Below are 22,823 nucleotides of genomic sequence, written 5' to 3' on the forward strand. Positions count from 1 at the left end.
TCAGTAATTGTGACAAATGTCCCACACTAACGTACGACCTTAACAACAGGAGAAAGTGGGTGTGGGGTATACGGGAACTCTCTGTACTGTCTTCGCAGCTTTTCTGTAAATCCAAAACTACCCCAAGATAAAAAGCTCATTTTAAAGAAAAGCTCGCAAACTATAAATTGGGTATTGTACCGTAATAAACAGCAGGGCGTTCACAATTTCCTTATAATTTGCTGTTAGAAGGTCTCAATTAGTCTTCCAAACATTGGCTTGTTCTCAAAAGAGACGCCAAATAAATATAAACACAGAGCCATGATAGATTTTTAGAAATTAAAAAACCACCGGGTGGGTCAAGCTCCTGCGCGTGTGGCCAGGATTTAGTCTATGACCCACCAGACCCACGTCGGGGAGAAGGTGGGAGCCCCTTCAAGCAGCCCGCCATGGCACAGAGGGGCACGGGGACCCCCAGCCCGCACCAGCCTCCAAGCCCAGGAGGACCACAGAGCCACGTCTGCGGCCACCACTCCTGAGCGGAGACAGTGACCACTGCGTGCCCGGCTCTGAGCTGGGGGCCTGGGGCATCTCGATGTCATTTCACCTCATGTCAATATGGCTGGAAGGTCAGGAACCACCCCCTTTTGTATTTCAGGGGAGGAAAAAGCTGTTTAAAAATAAAAAGCTAGGGCCGGCCCGGTGGCACAGTGGTTAAGTGTGCACATTCTGCTTCGGTGGCCCGGGGTTCGCCGGTTCGGATCCCGGGTGCAGACATGGCACCGCTTGGCAAGCCATGCTGTGGTGGGCGTCCCACATATAAAGTAGAGGAAGATGGGCACGGATGTGAGCTCAGGGCCAGTCTTCCTCAGCAAAAAAAAAAAAAAAGAGAGAGAGGAGGATTGGCAGTAGTTAGCTCAGGGCTAATCTTCCTCAAAAAAAAAAAAAAAAGAAAAGAAAGAAAAGAAAATACAATTTAAAGAAATGACTGCTGAAGAAGTGATGTGCTAAAGATGACTTCCGCAGAGAAGGCGGGCAGAGAAAGGGGGGACAGGAGGAAGCTTCACGACGAGGATGGAAAAACGAAGGCAATCACTAACATAGACCAATATGAAAAACGGAAAGCCAGCCACGGCTGGGGACAGAGGGTGGCACTCAAGTTATGAAACCACACAAGGTGGCCACTGTGGACACTCCCATGGGAAACACGAGGACAGACTTTAATTCTTTGAGAGCAGTTTTTTATGGCTGCTCATATATTTACATGGAATCGATATACCAATTGATGAACCAATTTCCTTACTATTTAGACCGTTGCCAATTTTTGCTTTATAAGTAACGCCGTAGCGAACATCTTTAGGCCCACCTCCAATTCCTTCTCTGGTATACATTTTCAGAGATGGCGTTACGGGATCCGAGAGCATTAAATATTTTTAAGGTTCTTGAAAACATACTAAATTACCGTTGAGAAAGATTATGCCATTTTCTTTCATCCTTCTGTCCACACCCTTGTCAACACTGGTATTATCTTTTATTAATCGTCACCTATTTTAAAGGTGAAAAATAGAATCTGCTTTTTTTTTTAAATAAGCTTATTTTGGAATAGTTTTAGATTTGCAGGAAAGTTCCAAAAGTGGTAGACAGCTCCTGTACACCCGTCACCCGGCTTCCCCTAAGGCTGACGACTCACATAACCAGGGTGCATTGGTCACAACTAAGCCACCAACGTCACTATGTTACTATTAACCAAACAGCACAGTTTATTCAGATTTCCCTGGTTGTCCACTGATGGCCCTTTTCTGTCCCTGGATCCCGTCCCAGAATACCATATTGCATTTTTTACACTTTCTATATGTTATCCTTGATCCTTAAAACAACCTTGCAAGCTAAGGTTTAACATTTCCATTTTGCTGATGTCAAGATGGAGGTTCAGAGAGGTTAAGCGACTTGCCAAAGTCACACAGCTGGCGAGTGGCACAGCCCGGATGCCACCCACGCCTGAGAGACCCCAAGCCCAGGACTGCTCCTACCCTCTCGCCCCAACCGACGTACCCCCTCCAAACGCGCAAAGGCTGGTCTCTAATCCTCCATGAACACACGCGGGGATCCAAGTTGGGTGATTAACCAACAGAACAGAATTAAGTAGACATCCTTCCCTTTAAAGAGCCACCTTGAGAGACGATTTCAAAGCAGTGTGGCACCTCGGGACGTTTCCAGAGGCATCCTCAGAAATCACCTTCAGAAACAGAGTAAAAATCTGACACCTAAGAAATACAGTCCCGTGACTTAGCAATGATAACATCTCCCGTTCAACCAAAATGGACCCGGTACCCACTGGGCCATCTACGTTATTCACTGGTGAACGACCTTTGGCCGGGTGGAAGGCACTCTAAGACGGTCCCCCAGCATCGTCAACTCCTGGTACTCACGCCACGTGCCATCGCCTCCCCCTGAGTGTGGACACGACCTGGGACTTGCTTCTAGCCGCCAGAGTACGGCCAAGGCAACGGGACGTCACTTCCAAGATTACCTTATGTAAGAACATAACTGCCGTCTTGCTAGCAGCCTTTCCCCTTTGCTGCTGTGGGGAAGCGGGCTTCCACGCTGGGGAGGCCCACCGGCCAGCAGCCAAAAAACCGAGAGCGGCCTCCAGCCAACAGCCAAGGAGAAAGGAAACCACGCCAACGGCCACACGAGCGAGCGAGCTTGGGAGCGGATCCTGCCCCAGCAGAGACAAGACTACAGCCCAGACAGACAGCTCAGCTGCAGCCCAGGAGACCCCGAGCAAAAGACCCTGATCCCCGACCCTGGAAACTGGGAGACGATAAATGAGAGCTGTTTCGAGCCACTAAGTGCGGTGACTTGCTACGTGGCCTTTACGGATTCATACAGGTTGTTCCCCAAATTGCAATCTACCCGCGAAAGATAAAAATCTGAAATGCGTTTCAAATATACAAATCTGTGTCTGTGAAACGGACAAGAGCGGTGTGGCCACGCGTAAAGGCAATCTCGATGGCAGCACTGTCAGACAGACAGTCTCATGAGGTGACTGAAAACGGAGAGGACACCAGCTCCGAGGGGAAACCTGGGGGTGTTGCAGAAAATAGAGATATCCTTAGTTGACACTCCTAACTCGGATTTTCGCAGTCTACAGCATGCACGACATCGGGGGTTTTTCTACGTTACCGGGTTTGAAAGCAGTGCTGGTGCATATCACCAAACAGAAAAACGGATTCAGAAAACAATGCTGTGCATTATATATATCACACTCCTTTCCCTAAAACAGAACTGTTATCACGCCTCCCCCTCTGGCTGAGACGAAAATGGATAAAAAACCAGATTTTCAGACGTTTGGGACTGGCAATGTTTTAACACACGGAAAATGCTACACGGCTTGCAAACTGCTTTCTATTCTTCAAACGCATCATCTCCAACCGTGCCAACCGCCCCACGGGGGGACACTTTCGTCAATGAACCAAAACAGAGCACGGTCCCTGGAGACAGACGCACGGTGGAAACTAAAGGGCGTCTGGGCCGCGGAGGGAGAATTAGACCCCCGAACCATCACGGGAAACGGGAGTCCGGCTTCCATGAAAATCGAGGCTCAGGGAACACGTCGGGGGGGCGGGGAACGCCACTGCCAAGTTCAGCGTTATCTGCTAAAAGCTCGCAACCCCGAAGATCAGGAAATGCTGGCCAGCGAGGAGAAAGACAGGTCGCTCAGAGGTCAAGAAGCAGGCGACATTATTTAGCAAAGCGGGCTGGTGAGAGACTAGAGCTATCAGACGGCGTGGCCCCTCTCCGAGGACAGCCACAACCTAAATTTTTTCCTGTGTGGGGACTCCATGTAGAACTCTGGGGAAACACTTATCCAGGGTCCTATAGGGTAGGAAGAAAAACGCATGAAAACATATATTCCTTGCGTGGGAGTTCTCAATGGGGGAAGACGGACAATTTTCCCCCGGGGGGGGACGCTGGTGACATCTGTGACTGTCACACTGGGGGAGCTCCTGGCATCGAGTGGGTGGGGGCCAGGGATGCTGCTCAGCCCTCCACAGCGCCCAGGACGGCCCCACAGAGAGTGACCGGCCCCATGTCGGCCGTGCCGGGGGGGACCCTGCCCCCGTCTGGCTGTCAGGTCTAAAGGGACTCATTCATCTTTATTACAGACTCAAATCCGTGTCATCACCGCAGAGGAAAAGCGGCTGCTTAATTACATTTCCATAGGTGCCACCAAGAATTTTTCCAGAGAAGACGATCTTGGGAACATCATGTGGAGATAAAACATCCCAGGACAGACCCCCACAGGGAGTGACCGGCCCGATGTCACAGTGCCGAGGGGGGACCCTGCCTTATAGGAAAGGAGTCTGGAGGAGAAGGCACGGTGTGGAGGGTCAGAGATGTGGAGGGCCGGGACCACACCTCCAAGATGACCTCACCAATGACAACCCCGTGGGGCAGGAGACAGCACACACAGCACTTGCAACCCTCTCACCTCGTCACCCCCGTAACTTGGAGCTGAGTTTCATTACGGCCCCATTTCACAGGAGAGGAAAGGACGGAGCGGGGCCCCAGGGAAGCTGGGAAGGGCTTTGCCGTGGGCTGGCCCCTGACTGACACCTGGGGTCCCCACCCGCTCACTCTATGACCTGGCACAGGTTTCACAACTGCTCAGCTTTCCAGCTGCTTTAAAATGGGGCCAGCGACACCCACCCTCAAATGCTTAAGGTGGGGTCTCTCCCCGTGGGAGCTGCAGACTTTTGGCACTAGCGTCTCGGGCACACACCGTCCGCTGCCGGACTGGGGCATGGAGTGGAAACACTGATAAAGGAGACGCCACAGGATGCGACCCCCTCCCCGGGGATGACGCGGCTGCCACCTGGCGGGTCGTCTCCCCGGGTCCTCCTCCACCGCGTCTGGCTCAGCTCCCTGGACAGTCACCTGTTGTGGGGGCAGAGCAGCCAAGTGACCAGACCGAGTCCTTACTCTGCTCCCACCAGGGGCCTGACCTGAGACAGGGGGATGAGAGGCACATGCATCAGTTTCCCCACCTGCAACACAGATCAGGGGTCCAATGAGGGGTTAACATATCCTAATTTTAGCTATAATAAAAGATCAATAATCATATTAACAGTGATTACAGCAACCGCAGTGATCACCTGCCCACCCCCACCCAGCTCACTGCCTCACACACCATCTCAACCCTGAGGATGATCCTGGGCGGTGAGTCCTATTCCATTTTGCCCACACAGACACAGAAGCAGAGAGGTTCAATGTTCTGCCCAAAATCACACAGAGAGGAAGTCATCCAGTGGCTAAGAAAGGAATTCCAGCCCCGAAGCCTCACTATTCCACGTAAGGCTCTCTACATTCCAGAATGTTCCGGAATGTTCTGGAAGGTTCTGGAAAGTTCCATAATTCTCGACCTTTTACCTCTTACCTATCTTACTCCCTGGATCCCTCTTCCTCAAAGGAGGATAGATGTTTATCCTACATCTTCCCCTTACTGCTTTCTCCCGGGGACCCGGGAGCACCTTCCTTCCTTCCAAACCTAAGTCACACGCGTGGCCGGTTAAGGCCGGGGGCTGGCAAGACCTAAATCAAAGGTGTGACTGCTCGGCAGCCCCAGACGCGCAGAGGAATTCATGCCCTTGTGCCAGACTCACAAGGACGCGAGGCTTAAAACAAGCACAAGACAGAGGTCACCACTCCACCAGGGTTGATCTCAGGAGGGAGGGGCCCTCGCAGGGAGAAAAACAGGGTCGCGCCCCCACTGAGGACTGTCAACGGTCTCATGCCCTGAACTGTCACCGCCTAGACTAACAGATGCTTTTTCTGGTAAAACACACAAAATACAAAATTTATGACTTTAACCATTTTAAAGTGTACAATTCAATGGCATTTGATGTACTCACTATATTGTGCAACCATCATCTCTCTCTAGTTCCAGAACATTCCATCACCCCAAAAGAAGCCCCGTCCCCATCAGCAGTGACCCCCATGCCCTCCCCAGCCCCTGGCACCCACAAGCCCGCTCTCTGTCTGTGGATCAGTCTGTTCTGGACGTTTCACGTCAATGGGGTCACACACCGTGTGTCCTTCTGTGTCTGCTTCTCTCCCTGAGCGTCGTGTGTTCAGGTCCGTCCACGTGCGGCTGTGTCGGGGCCTCGCTCCTTTTCATGGCTGCGTCATATTCCAGTGTGTGGATGGACACGTTGTGCTTATCCACTTGTTTGTGGATGAACATTTGAGGCGTTTCCACCTTTTGGCGGCTGTGAATCAGGCTGCTAGGAATGTGCACATACAGGTTTTTGTGTGGATGTATAGTCTCAATTTTTCTGGGTGGACACCTAGGAGCGGAAATGCTGGGTCAGACGGCAACTCCATGTTTAACCTTTCGAGGACCCACCAGACTGTTCTCCACAACGGCGGCACCGTCGCCATCCCCACCGGCTGGGCACGAGGCGCTGGTCTCTCCCCATCCTCACCGACACTTGTAACAGTGTTGTTCCGATCCTTGCCGTCCTGGCGGATGTCAAGTGGTGTCTCACCGTGGCTTTGATCTGCGTTTCTCTGAGGACTAACGACGCTGAGCATCTTTTCACGTGAGACCACCGGTCTGTAATACTAGGAGGCGGGTGCCCCAGAGCCAGCCTGGCACACGCAATTAAACGACCAGAAGGGAGCATGGCTGGTTCCGTCACCAACACAAAAAACCAGGCAGCCTGATCAGCAGCTTTGTCTCCTGCAAGAGCCACAAAGTGGAGGAGCCTGGGGCTGGGGACCCTCCCGGCTCAGCTCCCCTGTTTGGAGCCTCAGTTTCCTTAGCCGAAGACAGACACTCAGAGGGGCACCTGGGGGCACTGCTCTTGGGGCCACTGCCGCCCTGGGTGGGAATCATCACAAACAATGTGAAAATGCAAGACAGGAGCAAGCAGCGCGTCACGGGAAACTTGACCTGGGTCGGGAGGGGGAGGGGGAGAAAGATGGAGCTGCGGCCACGGGGGAGAGAAGGCGTCATCATAGCCTCAGAACATTCTAGCACATTCTGGGAGATTCCACCCTGGGCGGACGGAATAGGACCCCACTAAAGAAATGGAGCTGACGCAACGATAACGGGAAGCTCGTCTGAGAGGCATGGGGTGAGAACCCTGCGTTGTGGGCTCGGCCGTGGGCCGCCGTGCATTGTGCGGCTGGAAACTCCATCGGCACTAATGGTCCAGTGCAGCCCGCGAGCAGGGGGCACTGTGATCCCGTGTTACAACGAGAAAAAGAAGCTGGGAGGACGCAAATTTTATCTGTGATGCTATTTCCTAAACTGTATGAGTTTCCTGCAGCGGCTGTAACAAATTACACAAACATAGTGGCTTCAAACCACACACATTGATCATCTCAGGCTCTGGGGTCAGGAGTCCTAAACCCAGGGCGGGTCCCCCCAGAGGCCCCAGGGGAGGAGCGTGTCCCGCCTCCTCCAGCTTCCAGAGGTGCCGCGTCCTGGGCTCGGGGCCCCTTCCTCTGTCCGCACGGCCAGCAGCGCAGCATCTCCATCTCGGCCTCTGACCCTCCCGCCTCCCTCTGCTCAGGACCCTGGGATGACCCTGGGCCCTGGGAATCCACGGTCACCCCCATCCCAGGGGCCTCGACTTAACCCATCTGCAGAGTTCCCTCTGCCTCGTGAGGTGACACGTCCACAGGGCCCTGGGACCAGGACGGGACCATCTTTGGGGTCCATCACTCTGTCTACCACAGCTTGCTTCTGTTTCTTTCACCCCCCCCACAAGCTTTTATCTGAAGAAAGCCATTTTTTCGGCACATTTAACCCCTGCCAACTACTGTTCCTACATTCTATGTGGTCTTCCCAACTGCCCTTGACGCAGGAGCTTCTTCTAAAGATAAAGCAAACAAACCAACAGAAACTGAAACTCAGGCTAAAGAAAACGGGGCAGGTCCCCCGGCGACGGCACAGCAGAGGTGGCCAGGAGTAGGGAGGTGAGAGACGTCTAGAAAACGCTGGACACGAGGGCAGGTGGAGGGCAGGGGAGATGAAGAGGTGGCCGTCGGAGGGGCGGGCACAGAGCTAGCAAGGAGAGTTTGTCAGAGAGCGAGCGGAGGGCATTCGAGGCCAGAGCACACAGGCGTGAGACCCCAGGGGCGCGAGGGAGAAAGATGGACTGTGCCGAATGTGCGACAGAAGCTGCCCGGGGCAGGCGGGTGGGCGGAAAGGCGCAGGGACGCTGAGCAGAGCCGAGGGTGGGGGCGGGGAGCCGACCAACGGAATCGGCCAGAGGAACACAGATTCTCCCAAGGCCCCCGAGGGCTGAGCTGCGAGAAAAGCTGCAAATGGACCGAAATCCCACCGGGCACAGAGGCACAAGCCATTTATGGGTCTAAAAATAGATGATGGGCGCCCGACGCCACTCCTGGTGTCCGCCCAGAACGGAAAGCGTCCGTCCACAACAAAACCTGCACACGCATGTTCACAGCAGCACGATGCATGATGGCCAGAGGGTGGACGGATCAACACAATGCGATATGTTCACACAGTGGAATCTTATTCAGCCATAAAATAGGAACATGGACAGACCTGCACACACGACACTCAGGGAGAGAAGCAGACACAGAAGGACACACGGCGTGTGACCCCATGGACGTGAAACGTCCAGAACAGGCAGATCCACAGACAGAGAGTGGGCTCGTGGGGGCCAGGGGGTGGAGGTGATGCTGATGGGGACGGGGCTTCTTTTTGGGGCAATGAGAATGTTCCAAAATTGCCTGTGGTGATGGTTGCCCACATCCGTGAATATTCTAAGAACCCACGAATGGTACCCTCTCAGTGGGTGAATTGTACGGTACGTGAATGATGGCTCCAGAAAGCTGCTAAAAGACACAAATTCTACCAGGCATAGAAGCAACCCACTCCTCGCTCCCTGGCGCCCCTCCTTCACCTACCCCCCTCCTTCATTCAACCAAGCAGCAAGCGATGGAAACACTTTGCAAACCACCCCTTGCGTGGGTCTCCCCAAATCGCACCTCATCATCTCCCTCCTGACAGGCTGTCCTGTGACGTTCCCGTCCTCCGACCAGCTGACCCAGCTGAAAAAGTACCCACGGGACACGCAAATCAAAGCCACGTGAGACCCTGCCTCACCCCACCAGGGCCGCTACACTCGGAGATGGACCATCAGAAGGACTGACGGGGGTGTGGAGAAACCGGAGCCCTTGGGCGCTGCTGGTGGGAGGGAAGACGGTCCGGGGGTTTCTTACTGTTACTAAGTTGATTAAATGACCCAGCAATTCCACTCCTAGGACTCCCCCAACGTGAAATGAAAACATACGTGTTATCTACACAAAGATTTACACATGAATGTCCACAGCAGCATGATTCACAGAAGACTAAAGGTGGAAGCGCCCCCAGTGTCCGTGGATGGATGACAGACACACACAGTGTGGTCCATCTGGACACTGGAATATTATGCAGCCGTGAAAAGGAAGGAGATCCTGATGCCTGCTCCAACGTGGAGGGACCTGAGGACGTGATGCTCAGGGACATGAGTCAGACACAGAAGGATACGCACTGTGTGGTCCACTCACAGGAGGTCCCCGGAGGAGCCACATTCACAGAGACAGAAAGTGGAGGGGGGGCCAGGGGCTGGGGGAGGGGTGGGAGTCAGTGTTTCATGGGGACAGAGCTTCAGTTCGGGAAGATGGAAAGTTCTGGAGATGGATGGTGGGGATGGTTGCATAACTATGTGAATGTGCTTCACGCCGCTGAGCTGTGCAGTTAAAAACAGTTGAAATGGTGAATTTCATGTCATGTGTAATTCACCGCATTAAAACCAAACAAAGCGGAGTGGGGAGAAGCGGACGGGGCTAGGTGCGTGAGGACGTCCGAGCTGTACTGGGCAGAGACTGACGGCTGGTGAGAAGCGAACGGGACTCCGTCTGGCGTATGGCAAATGCTGGATCCACAGTAACCACCATGACCGACAGGTCCCCTCCCCCTGCGGTGGGGGACACGGCAGAGGACACTGTTGTACACCCAGCACCTGGCAACATCCCGCCGTTGTTTGCTGAGTAACAGGACGCCACGGAGGAAAAGGCCTCACTCGGCGCAACAAAGGGTGCCACGCGCTGTCCCAAAGGGGCTCAGAGGACATCCTGCTCTCCTTCTCTGGGGAGATCTCCCACTGCCACCCGTTTAAAGGACATGCCAGCCACCCCCGCCCCGCCACTAAGCAGCCTGCTTTCCAGCAACCCTCTGCTCCCGCCAGACACTCCATCGACATGTGAGCGGAGACCAGGGGGTCACTCTGCGAGGCAGGCGGACCCGGGCAGGAGGGCAGGGACACTAGCGCTGTCAGGGGCTCTCCGATCCTTGGGCCACCTGTGTGGCAACTGTCCCCCTGGATCGAAAGCCTCTCTCCTTTTCTTAGAATGTGGTGCCTCACGCAAAGCTGCGCCAAACACTCCGGGCCGGCTTATGCCGACTTCAGTCACGCGCTCGGGACCGGCCGTGCCCCACCGCCCCCCCCAACGTGGATATGGGACGGACGGGACCCATGTGTCTCCCATCAGAAGGATGACATTTCTCCCAACAGCCTGCGGTGTCTGTGGCCACCACCTCTGAGACGATGAATCTCGGTCCCCAAAACCATCTCCAGGAGCACAGCCGTCATCGAGCACGTTTACCCCACGCTGCGCAGAGCGAAGGCAAAGTTTGCAGCACAGAGGGTGGCAAATTGGCTCGGGGAGCACAGGGGGTGTTCTGGGGGGGCCCGGGGTTCCCTCGGCAGGTTAGAGGCCAACGGAGACTAATCGCGGCCTCTGAGTACCTGGTGGGCGGGTCAGCACTGCCCGGGCCAGGTGGTCAGGGTCAACCTCAGGGCGACGTCATGTGGGTGTCAGGGACTGCTGTGGGAAGCGACCAGAAGGGCATCTCACCTTGGTGTGTCCTTCCCCAAAACCCATAACCCTGGTCTGATGACGAGAAAATGCCAGACAAACCCAGATCAGGGGGCGTCCTGCAAAACTGACCGGTCCTGCTCAAGATGCCCAGGTGTGAAAGACAAGGTACGTCGGAGGGACTGTCACAGCCCAGAAGGGCCGGTGGAGACGGGAGAGCAATGTCTGTGCCATCCTGGATGGGGTCCCCAGGCAGCAAAAAGACATGGGGAAAAGCAGTGACATCGAATAAAGTATGGAGTTGAGTGAACGGTCATTCACCGTGTGAATGTCAGAGTGTGGCGACAGCCTGGGGACGCGAGATGTTAGCATTGGGGGGAAGCTGGCGGAGGGGCACCCGTGGACTCGGTAGTGTCTTTGTGACTCTTCTGTGCATCTAAAATTAGTCCCAAGTAAAAAGTCAATCATGAAAAACCCAAACAGTTCTGGGAGCTCAGGCCACTGTCTTTCTCAGAGACGACACAGACGGGGGTTGTGCGGGGTCAGACGGAGCCGTGGGGATGGGAATGATGGTATTTCATGCCCCATTTCACGGCCCGGGAAGCGGAAGCTGAGGGCGAGAGGGGGCTTTGCCAATCTGGGAACAAGAGTCAGAGCGGAGACAGGAACAAAGGTTCTGGAACCGGGTTCCCGTCCTTCTGCGCCCCAAACCTGCGAGCACGTGTGTGAGGTGTGCGAACATCACTGATGCGATTTGGTTTTCTTTATGGAGCAACGGGGAGCGTCCTGGAACCCAGTGAGAGAGAGAGACAGAGACAGATGGAGAAAGAGATAGATAGAGAGAAGAGAGAGAGGGAGAGAGAGGGGGAGAGACAGACAGAGACAGAGACAGAGAAAAGAGAGGGAGAGACAGAGAGACAGAGACAGACAGAAACAGAGAAAAGAGAGGGAGAGACAGAGAGAAGAGAGAGGAGCCATCTATTTTTTTAAACAACAAAGGCCCAGCCCATCCACAAAGCCCCACCCAGCCTCATTTCCTCCCCATCACCTCCTGCTGACAGTCAAAATTCAAGTCAAAAATAGCCCATTTCCTAAGTAGCAAGTTACAAAAAAAAAAAAAAAATTTAAAAATCTTCCATTTCTTGCCCCAGCCTCAAATACGGAAAAACCAGCCTCCGTGAAGAGAAGGGCGTTTCTCAGTGGGGTGAGTGTCACCGAGCGGCAGCCTCGGCTCCGGGCCCAGGAGAGGAAGCCACCGTTGTCATTGAACCCTCTCTGAGACTCCTGCTCGGGCAACCGCGACTCTCGGAACATCGTTCTCAGAAACACACACCGCCTGGCGTCAGAGGTGTTCGTATGAATGTGCGTTTGGATTCACTGTGCTGCTGTTGTATTTATTTTCTGTGCTTTTTGGGGGGGTTATTGCATAAAGCTGTAAGCACAAACATTTAAACGGAGGTCCATGTTTGCGCATCTTTAAGCAACAAGGTGATAAACATGAGTGACATTGGACAGTGTGATCTATTTCTGAGTTTTGGATGCCACAGTTCATCAAATCCAGGGGCCCATTATTTCTAAGCTGTGCTGTTATGTCTCGTGACATGAAACAAAATAAATGGTCAATCATACTCCTCCCACAAAGGGCCAGAGAATCAATATTTTCAGCTTTGCCAGCCACACGGTCTCCTATGTTGCAGCGTGAAAGCTTTATTTCTGGACACCGAAATGTGGACTCTGCATGATTTTCACGTGTCAGGACATAACATGCTTCTTTTGATGTTTTTTCCAAACATTTAAAAATGTAAAAGCCATTCTCAGCTCAGGGGCGGTATAAAAACAGATCATGGGCTGGATTCGTCCTGACGGCTGTAGTTTGATGCGCCCCTGGACTGGATATTCTCGGGGGCCCTTCCAGAACTTTCTAAGATGCTCTGCTCCTCAATCTGTTTTTTCAACCAGTCAGCTCAGTTCTGCCAGAACAAAGCCGTGTGTGACCTGAATTGTGCGTTGCAACAAAGCACCAATGTTCTTTTCAATTAATGAATTGTAAATCTCACAAGTCACACTCTAACCAGCGATGAGTAAGGTGTCTTTTCTTCTCCCTCGGGAAATCTTGTCACGGATGTCACGGGGGTCCGGCACCATTCGTTAGCAAAGCAGATACTTCTGTAGGTCTAAAAACGACCCACGACGCATCCAAACGCTAACCACCCCCCCATCGGCCTCCAGAGCTCTGATTTTCTCCTAAAATGTCCCCTATTCACTTCTGAGACCTGCCACGTCGGGTGTGGCGGCCACTGGCCACGCGTGGCCTTGAGCATTTGAAAGGCGGCTCCTTCTGACCCATAAAAATCTGTGAATGCAAAATCCACACCAGATTTCGAAGACTTCGTATGAAAGAAAGAATGGAAACGCTCCTTCACACCTCCTTTCCGTCGATGACAGGTGGAAATCGTAATACTGTGGCTATACGGGGTTACGTAAAATTTATCATTAAAATCAGTTTCCCCTGTTTTGCTCTCTCGAGTGTGGCTGGTCGAACACAGGAAGCTCAAATCCTGGTTCTCCTGGAGAGCACCGTTTTTTGGAGTGGAGACATGCAAGAATAATTCATAATAAACCCCACAGCAGCGAATAGTTACATGCCTCCCAACACGCACTCAGGGTGGCCGCGCTCTTCTCGTCGATTTGCCCATAAAAGCAAAATGATGGGGAGGGAAGGACAAACGGGTGGGGCACAGAGGGTGTCTAGGGAGGTGACACTACTCTGTATGATGCTGTAACGGGGCATACGTGTCATTACGCATTCGTCCAAACCCACAGAACATCCAACACCAGGAGGGACCCCGACGTCAACTATGGATGCTCGGTGACGCTGACCTGTCCACGTAGCTTTATCGGTTGTAACCAGTGTCGCACTCTGGTGGGGGACATTGATAACGGGGGAGGTTGTGCTCACGTGGGGACGGGGGTCTATGGGAAATCTCTACCTTCTGCTCAGTTTTGCTATGAACCAAAAACTGCTCTAAAAAATAAAGTGTCTTAAAAAAAAATACCCAAACTTATCTTTTTACTTGAACGGAACCACAGAATCGTAAAATCTTATAGAAATAATTCAGCCCAGTGGTTCCCAACCTGGGGTGATCCTGCCCCCAGGGGACACTGGGTGACATCTGGGGACGTCTGTGGGTGTCACACTGGGGGAGCTCCTGGCATCGAGTGGGTGGGGCCAGGGATGCTGCTCAACCCCCCACATCCCCCAGGACGGCCCCCCAGAGATGACCCGGCCCCGAGGTCACAGTGCCTGGGGGAGACCCCGGTTTACCAAACCCCCAACATGTTAACAACAAGAACACGTAATATTTACAGAGAGCTTTAGAATTCCCACCGCATCCTTCGAGAGGGGCCTCATTTGATCCACATCCCGGAAGGCGGCCGAGGCGGGCGCTCCTGCCCCATCTTACCGCTGACAAATGATCCACAGCTTCTCCCAGGCTACGGGTTAACCTCCTCCTCCACGCTCGTCCCCAACGATCGAGCCAACCCCCACTTCCTCCCACAGCCGGCACACCCAGGGGCCCCGTTGGGCACAGAGTTCTCCATTTTCTCTGAGATGGTGCAAATTTCTATTTTTCTGGGGGTGGAGAAAGTAGGAACAGAGCAGAAGGAAGCAGGGCATTTAGCAACCGGGACCACACCGCCCTGGAAAAAGCTGACTGTCACCCCATGAGTGACCGTTTGCTGGGTGGTGTGGGAGTCACTGGGTGCCCCCCAAAAAGAGATGTCTGTATCCTAACCCTGATACCTGGGATGGGACGTTTTTTGGAAATGGGGTCTGTGCAGACGTGAGCAAGTTAAGGCGAGGTCACCCTGGACTCAGGTGGCCCTAATCCAACGCCTGATGTCTTCACAGGAAGAGGGAAATTTGGACACAGCGACATGACAAAGATTCTCTCCTTGGGGCCGGCCCGGTGGTGCAGTGGTTAAGGTCACACGTTCCGCTTCAGCAGCCCGGGGTTCACCGGTTCGGATCCTGGGTGCGGACACGGCACCGCTTGGCAGGCCATGCTGTGGCAGGCGTCCCACATATAAAGTAGAGGAAGATGGGCACGGATGTGAGCTCAGGGCCAGTCTTCCTCAGCAAAAAGAGGAGGATTGGCGGCAGATGTTAGCTCAGGGCTAATCTTCCTCAAGAAAAAAAAAAAAGTGATTCTCTCCTTGACCCAACTCTATTCAGGCTGCCCTGAGCTTTTCAAACTGGGCCTTGAGGTTAGGGTTTCCGTGTTCATCTCTGTGTCATCCCATTTTAGCAAGAATCCGCTAAGTCGGTAGATGCAGAGTACCCCCTCCTGTATGTCTGATCACCCTCAGGACCCAACCGGGTTCATCGCCCCCTCGCTCCCCCGGCCACGTCTGCACCAGGAATCCCGTCAGGTCAGACGGCCAGAATCCCCCCGGTGATGTTTCTTCTTAGCAATTCTCCATCCCTTGACTCCCCCTGCTCCTCGGCCGTAAGCCCCCACTGGTCCATGCTGCCTAGGGGTCTACACAGAGGTCTCCTGCGCCCGCGGCAGTTCCTTATTACAATGTTTCCACCCCTCGAATGACGTCCACCTCTGGTTTTTCTTTGATACACCCAAGGAGATGACCATGTGACCACAGAGACAGACGCAGAGACTGCAGCAAGGCGTCTACAAGCCAAGGACGGCTGGAGACCACCAGGAGCTGGAAGAGGCAGGAAGGACCCTCTCCTGGAGCCTCGGGAGGGAGCGCGGCCCCGAGACACCTTGATCTCAGACCTCAGAGAGGAGAGATCTCTGTTGTTTCAAGCCGCCTGGTTTGTGGTGGCCCCAGGCAAGTCACGCAATTAGACACAGAGCAGGCTGGTGGCACCGGGCCCGCCCGCCGACCCTCCCGGGCACAGCCGTCTGCTCCAGCACGGCGCCTGCCGGGACCCTGCCTTTCAGCTTGGCCGGATTCACCTCCTGTGCTGTGATTTCTCCTGACTCTTTTTCTCCATCAAATTAGGGAGATTCTTAAGAAGACAGGGGCAGCAGGGGCCTCGAGCGCAAAGGACAAAAGATCTGACGAGCGGTAACCGTCCAGAAGCAGAGCTGGGGGGCAGGTTTCAAACTCCCGTCACCCCCGACCGGCGTGGTCACCTCCTCCCATCAGCACAGGGAGAGTGGAAAACACACATGTGTGTGCGCACGCACGCCCACGGCTACGATGAGCAGACTCTCCACTAATTGATGCATATCAAAGACAGGTCATCTTTTTCTATTTTATCATCTCCAAACAGTTAACTTTCAGAGATTCCAAAAAAACGTAGCAATTTCTGCAAATCAGTTTCTCCCCGTCCGCACTGAATCCGCGCATCGAGTGGGTGGGGGCCAGAGATGCTGCTCAAACCAGCACCCCCCGCCACCCAGTGCCCAGGACGGCCCCACAGAGAGGATGACCCGGCCCCGATGTCCTCAGTGTCTAGAGGGGAGACCCTGCATGAGAGGACATGGACAGATCCGGCCCAGCCTCCGTGCTCACACAGGGCGTCTAGGCTCCCCCAACCTGACCCCGGCAAACTGGTCCTCAGGGCACAGCTTCTCCCGGCCTGTCCCCCAGACACCTGTGCGCAGGTGTCGTCTCCACCTCTCCGTCCCCTAAGAAACTGATGGTCGTCGCGCCCGCGGAGCTCAAGGAAAGCACAGGCCTGGCCCCCATCCCTGCCACCCTGAGGGACCCCGACTCAGGGAGCCGGGCCGGGGACAGAATGGCCCCGTGTCCCCCGGTCTCCGTGCCTCCCCACGCGCACACACAAGCATCTCATTCACGTGGCGCTCCCGGCGCCTGGCACCCGTTCTGACAGCTTAAAATAGGCACACAAGCAGCCTTTGTCGGGGAAAGGAAGGAAGGAAGCAAGCAAGGTTTGAAAGGAGACAGCAGACCACGCGGTCCAGGAAAGCTGGGGGCCTGTGGCGGGTGGTGGCGGGAGCTCGACGGGAGGCAACGTGAAGATCACTGGGGACGGGGCAGGTGGGGCCCACTCCCACGGTGCCACGGAGGCCACGAGGGGGACTGCGACTTTGTCGAGTGGGTGATGAGTTGGGGACGGTGGCAGAGAAATGATGAACGGATCTGTGTGCTTCAGAGAGTGGATTCTGGTCGTGCGGGGTCAGCCCACCGGAGCAGGAGGGACTGGAGGCCGAACCGCCAGCCGGAATGCTCTGAGCAAGAGACGGCGAAGTGCTCAAATCAGGGGGAAAGAACCACAGAGGGGAGAGAGAGGGATGGAACCAGCACGGTGACACCTAACGCCCCCAAGCTCCAGTTTAGGGGGCTGTCAAATGCCCTGGAAAAGGCCATTTAAATAGCAGCACGATTCTTCACCGCCCTAGTGTGGGAGCTGCCCAGCTGTCCATCAGTGGATGATGGATCCACACAACATGGCCCATCCACACACCGGAATATTATGCAGCCGTGAAGAGGAGCGAGGCCCTGACACAGCCGCACGAGTACGGACCTGAACACACGATGCTCAGGGAGAGAAGCAGACACAGAAGGACACACGGTGTGTGACCCCATTGACAGGAAACCTCCAGAATAGGCAGATCCACAGACAGAGAGCGGGCTCATGGGTGCCAGGGGCTGGGGAGTGACTGATGGGGATGGGGGATCTTACTGGGGTGATGAACATGTTCTAAAATGAATTTATGGGGATGGTGGCACAACTTGACAAACTCCCCCCAAAACTGACCTGTGTCCTTAAATGGCTAAGTTTTCTGATAAGGAAATTGTACCCCAAGTTAAAAAATAAAAAGCAGGAAAACATGCCCCTTCGCAAGGTTCCCAGGAGAAAGAGTAGCCGGTTCTGGAAGCGCGTCAGAGCTGCCCCCCGGGAGGAAGAGGAAGAAGTGACCGCCCCTGAGAGGTGGCCCCAGCTCTTCTGTCCCCAGTCTGGTCTCTAAGTCTCCTGGGTGACATGTGGGACAAATTTCCTCCAGACTCTGAAACGAGAGGCCACAACAAACAGGAGCACGAGAGCAGCGGTGACAATCGAGAACTGTCCGGACGAACATCGCAACCGGAGGAAGGGTCCCCGACACCGCCAAGGATGTGGACAGCGGAGGCCAGCGGTTCAAGGACCACAGCAAACCTCGCAAGACCCACACTCGGCCCGGGAGAACCCCAGAGGAGCAGCCTGCACGTTTGGGGCACAGAGAGAGGGGAAAGACGTCTGTGTCAACTCCCAGTGATTACGCCACCATCCTGCTCACCGTCCCCCCTAGAAGGCTCCAGAAAGTTCCACCATCGTGGAAGTCAGGCACAGCCCTTGTGTAAGAAACCACAAAGGAGCTTCAAGAACACACGTAGCCTAGTAAATAGCATCTTGAAGACTATTTGTCTCCAGATGCAAATGAGAAAACCTGTAATAACACCTTGAAGGGAAAAGGGAGTTTTCACACTACTGCAGGGTGTACAAAAAAACCCCGCCTCCATTCAGTAAACAGGGGGCTGAGCATCTGTGTGTTAGCGTAACGCTGTCTTCCCTCCGAACCACAGCGCTCCCGGCTTTACGAGACAAGAGCAGACGACGACGCGTCAGTCGCCGGATATTTTCCGTAGGACACCAAGAATTTCCCAAAGAATTCAGGCTTCTCCGCTTGGTGAAAACCACAGACGCCGACAGCAAACTTGGGTCTCTCTGTGCCCGCCGCCCGCCGGTCACTGAACCCCGGATTCGAAATCGGGGTGAAAGCTGGGAAGCCACACAAAAGACTCGCCTAGAAAGAAGCTGGCATCTCTCAAATTCTCGAGGAGCAGCGTGATTTTAATCTGATTTTATTTTTTCCTCTCAAAATGAGAGCACTAGATGATTGACGATCAAAACCCAAATCTGGGCAAATATGTGGTCTTTAAATGAGAAAATAACTTGGTTTTGTCTATGATGGGGGGGTGGTGTCTCCGCCAGGGGCGGTCCTGCCCCCAGGGGACATCAGGTGACATCTGGGGACATCTGTGGTTGTCACACTGGGGGAGCTCCTGGCATCAAGTGGGTGGGGGCCAGGGATGCTGCTCAACACCCTACAGCGCCCAGGACGGCACCCCCAAGAGAGTGACCTGAACCCATGTCAGCCGTGCCGGGGGCGGGGGAGACCCAGGTCCCTCATATGAACTCAAGTTGTAAAGCTCATGTATTTAAAGAGCATACAATCGTGGTCCCTCGGGGGGACACATCCAAATGGCTCCTGGGGGCACATCTACATCAGAATGACCCCTACAGCCTCCTCTTACATGGACACACTTGTTCCCTGACAAACCTTCAGAATCTCCTGGCACCAGATCCAAGATCTTCCTCTTTTTTTTTTTTTTTTTTTGCTGAGGAAGATTAGTCCTGAGCTAACATCAGTTGCCAATCTCCCTCTTTTTGCCGACTGTCGCTGAGCTAACATCTGTGCCCATCTTCCTCTATTTTGTATGTGGGACGCCACCACAGTGTGGCTTGATGGGCAGTGTGTAGGTCCATGTGGGGGGATCCAAACCGGTGAACCCTGGGCCACCAAATGGGAGCACAGGAACTTAACTACTGAGCCACAGGACCGGCCTCCATGGAATTCTTTTTGTTTGTTTGTTTTTTCCTCACTTTTAATAATATAGAAATTATTTTTTGCAGATTCTTTTTCAGACCTCCAGGGGTGATTCTCACGTGCACCCCAAGGTTGAAGGACTGGGGTCAGATGGAGCCTGACCCCTTTCCTCCCCTCTCTGACGACCTAGTAATTCCGCCTACCCACCTCCCCCCTGCCAAAGAACCCTCGATTTAGAACATCGTTATCAACGCCGCAGGCACGCACCCGTGCCACGTGTGCGCTCGGTGCTCCCCTTCCCTCCCCTGACCCTCGCAGCCATCCCGCGGGGTCCCCGCTCGCGTTTCTTCTATCAGTCCCATTTCACAGAGCGGGAAACTAAGGACCCCAGAGGCCACGTGGGCACGCAAACAGCCAGGGCCGAGATGGGATCGCAGGGGGCGCATCCTCCAGATGCCACTGTGCCCTTCACCTCCGCATCCCAGCCAACGAGTTCGCGCCCCTGGCGCTGCCTCGCCGCCACCTAGCAACAGCTGAAGGCTCTGCGCTGCTGTTCATCACGCCTGTCTTCTCCCGCCCACCTCCCGGCCCCGTGGCAGCCCCCGCTCCCCAGGAAAAATAAAGTGCCACCCACAGCCCTCAAGAGCACCGTCCCCAAAACTCCCACTTGGGTCCCTCCCCCCTGAGCCCAAAAATCCCTGAAAAATTCAGTCACTGAGTCAAGCTGTTCTGCGTCCCGAGACACCCTCCTTGGCACCGTCCATCCCAGCAACAGGCCCCACAAAGTCCACTGAACTCCGGGCTCCTCCAGCTCACGGTGGCCCCGGGGGGTTTCTGCCCTGTGCCCCCTTCTACAGAGAATGATTAGCCCCCCAAACGAGGGGGCGAGTCCCCTCCACGAGCCGTATGACTTCTAACCCAGACCCCTCCACTTTCTCCAGAACAGTGACCCTCCGGCAGACACCTGTCCCCGCGTCTCCCAGCCCTCCGTCCCACCATCTCTCCGCTCCCCTCCTCCTTCCTCATCCCCCCACACACTCCTAACTCTCCATTTCACCCCAAATCCCTCGGGCCCCTTCTGAAACAGGTCTGACCCCCACCTCCATCCCTCAGCCCTCCCCGTGTCTCTGCCCTCTGGCCCTGTGCCAGCTCAGCCTAACCCCGGGCTCTGCAATCAGGCTTCCCGGCCAGCTCGACCCCCAGCTCCAGCTCGACCCCCAGCTCCAGCCTCAACTCCAGCTGCAGCCTCCTCCCCAGCTAACCTCCACCTTCAACTCCTCTCCCAGCCCCCCCCTCAAATAAGTCCCACCCTCAACTCAACCCCTATGCCCCTCCCCAGCTAATCTAGACCCCCAACTCAGCCCCAGCCCCCTCCCCAGCTAACCTAGACCCCAGATCTCCAACTCCAACACCAGTCCCCAACTCCAGCCCCTCCCCAGCTGACTCCATCCTCCATCTCCACCCCCAGCCCCTTCTCCAACTAACCGTGACCCTCAGCTCCAGCCCTGATTCCTAATTCCAGCCCGGATCCACAACTCCAGCCCCCTCCCCAGCTAACCTGGACCCCCAACTCCAGTCCAGATCCCCAGGCTCCACTCCCAGCCCCTCCCCAGCTAACCTGGACCTCCAGCTCCACTCCCAGGCCCCTCCCCAGCTAACCTCGACCTCAACTCCAGCCCCAGGCCCCTCTCCAGCTAACCTCGACCTCAACTCCAGCCCAGAACCCCAGGCTCCATCCCTAGCCCCCTCCCCAGCTAACCTCATCTCCCAGCTCCAGCCCCTCCCCAGACAACTTGACCTCAACTCCAGCCCCCTCCCCAGCTAACCTCCAGCCCCAGCCCCGCCCCCAGGCCCCTCTCCAGCAGACCCCGACCCGACTCCCAATTCCAGCCCGGATCCTCAACTCCAGCCCCCTCCCCAGCAGACCCCGACCCCCAGCTCCCGCCCTGACTTCCAATTCCAGCCCGGATCCTCAACTCCAGCCCCCTCCCCAGCAGACCCGACCCCCAGCTCCTGCCCTGACTCCCAGTTCCAGCCCGGATCCTCAACTCCAGCCCCCTCCCCAGCAGACCCCGACCCCCAGCTCGGTCTGCAGCCAGATCGGAGCCCTCGGAGTCCCGCTTCCCCCGGGACCCCGGGCCTGCCCTCCGCCCCGGCCACGCGCCGGCCCCCTGACCCCGGGGAGGACGGCGGACCTGGCCCGGACCCCGGCCGCACGCGCCCTTACCTGCGCCCGGGCCACCGCGGCCGCCTCAGCCCCGCCGCGCAGCCGAACCCGCCGCCTGGTAGCGACCGCGGCTCCCCTCCTCGGGGCGGGGCCGGCGCGCGGGGGGCGGGCCCTGGCGGCCGGCGCGGCCAATCGCGAGCCCGGACTGCGGGAGGCTCGGGCCGAGGGCGGGGCACAGGGCAGGCAGCGGGGTAGGCTGCGCCCAGGAGAGGGGGCGGGGCGCGGGGCGCCGGCGCGGCCGGAGGAGGAGCGTTGAGTGGCACCGCCGCTGGCCACCCGCGAGCGGGGACCGCGCGGGGGGCGGGACTATGCTAATTTGCAAATTGGCTTGCAGGGGAGGCCTCCGCCGCGAGGCGGCGAGCGGAGTTTCAGAGGTGACCTGGCGACGTCAAGGAAGCGCGTGGAGGTTCGCGAGTTCGAATCCCGGAGGGCCCAAGGGTTCGAATTCCAAATCCTCGCTCCGGGGGCTCATTTTCCCGGGGCAGAATGTCCCCTCCTAATCGGTCGCCTGGCTAGCGGGACAAAAATAATAATAATTGCTCTCTCTCGTTGAACCCTCTGCATAAGGCTAGGAGAAACCATATCCCCATTTTACAGAGGGGGAAACTGAGTCTCAGAGAGGTTAAACCCACGGTCACTTGCCCAAGCCTGTCTCATAATTTCCAAGGTTTCTCAGTTTCCCAACTCCTGGGCTTTAAAAGCAGGTTCCTGGGCCCCCACCCAGATGGAATGATCCAGAATCCTGCAGGGGGTGGGTGGGGAGCTGGAATAGACCCCTGGAATGTGCATTTTTCACAAGCTCCCTGGCGATGTTGGGAAACATTTGCGATGTCTTTAAAAGCATCCAGCCCTGATGGAAGGAAGAATTTCTTACACAGAAGGATAGAGCCACCATATTCTGAGACATCAACTACCTTGTGCAACCAACACTTATATTCTGTGATCTGAGATGCTGGCCTCCCTGCTGGGCCCCCCAGGGCTCCTGTCATCCCCGTAGGAACCTCCTTGCTCATGCCCTCCATGCACAGAGAGAACCAGGTGCCTGGGGCGGGCAGGCATCTCACTCCCTGGCCCGTATCCCCCAAAGGAATTACTGTCTAAACAAGGGTCGCAAACTGGTGGCTTGTGGC

The 22,823-nt window shown here is 55.5% G+C and overlaps 1 protein-coding gene across 4 annotated transcripts in view; it reads right to left on the minus strand.

The window, feature by feature from the left end:
- Nucleotides 1–21,786, minus strand: part of GNG7 (G protein subunit gamma 7) — a 125,689-nt gene extending 103,903 nt beyond the window's left edge. Inside the window, exon 1 of one of the 4 annotated variants that reach the window (XM_044752055.2) lies at nt 21,694–21,786. The gene's annotated coding sequence lies outside the window, so the exon portion shown is untranslated. Of the gene's footprint in view, nt 1–14,248; nt 14,492–21,693 lie in introns of those variants that run through there. The other 3 variants (XM_044752056.2, XM_070491677.1, XM_070491676.1) reach the window with 3 other exon arrangements.
- Nucleotides 21,787–22,823: the final 1,037 nt, after the last annotated feature.

This window comes from Equus asinus, chromosome 20 (genome assembly GCF_041296235.1).
Source record: "Equus asinus isolate D_3611 breed Donkey chromosome 20, EquAss-T2T_v2, whole genome shotgun sequence".
NCBI classification, from domain to species: Eukaryota; Metazoa; Chordata; class Mammalia; order Perissodactyla; family Equidae; genus Equus; species Equus asinus.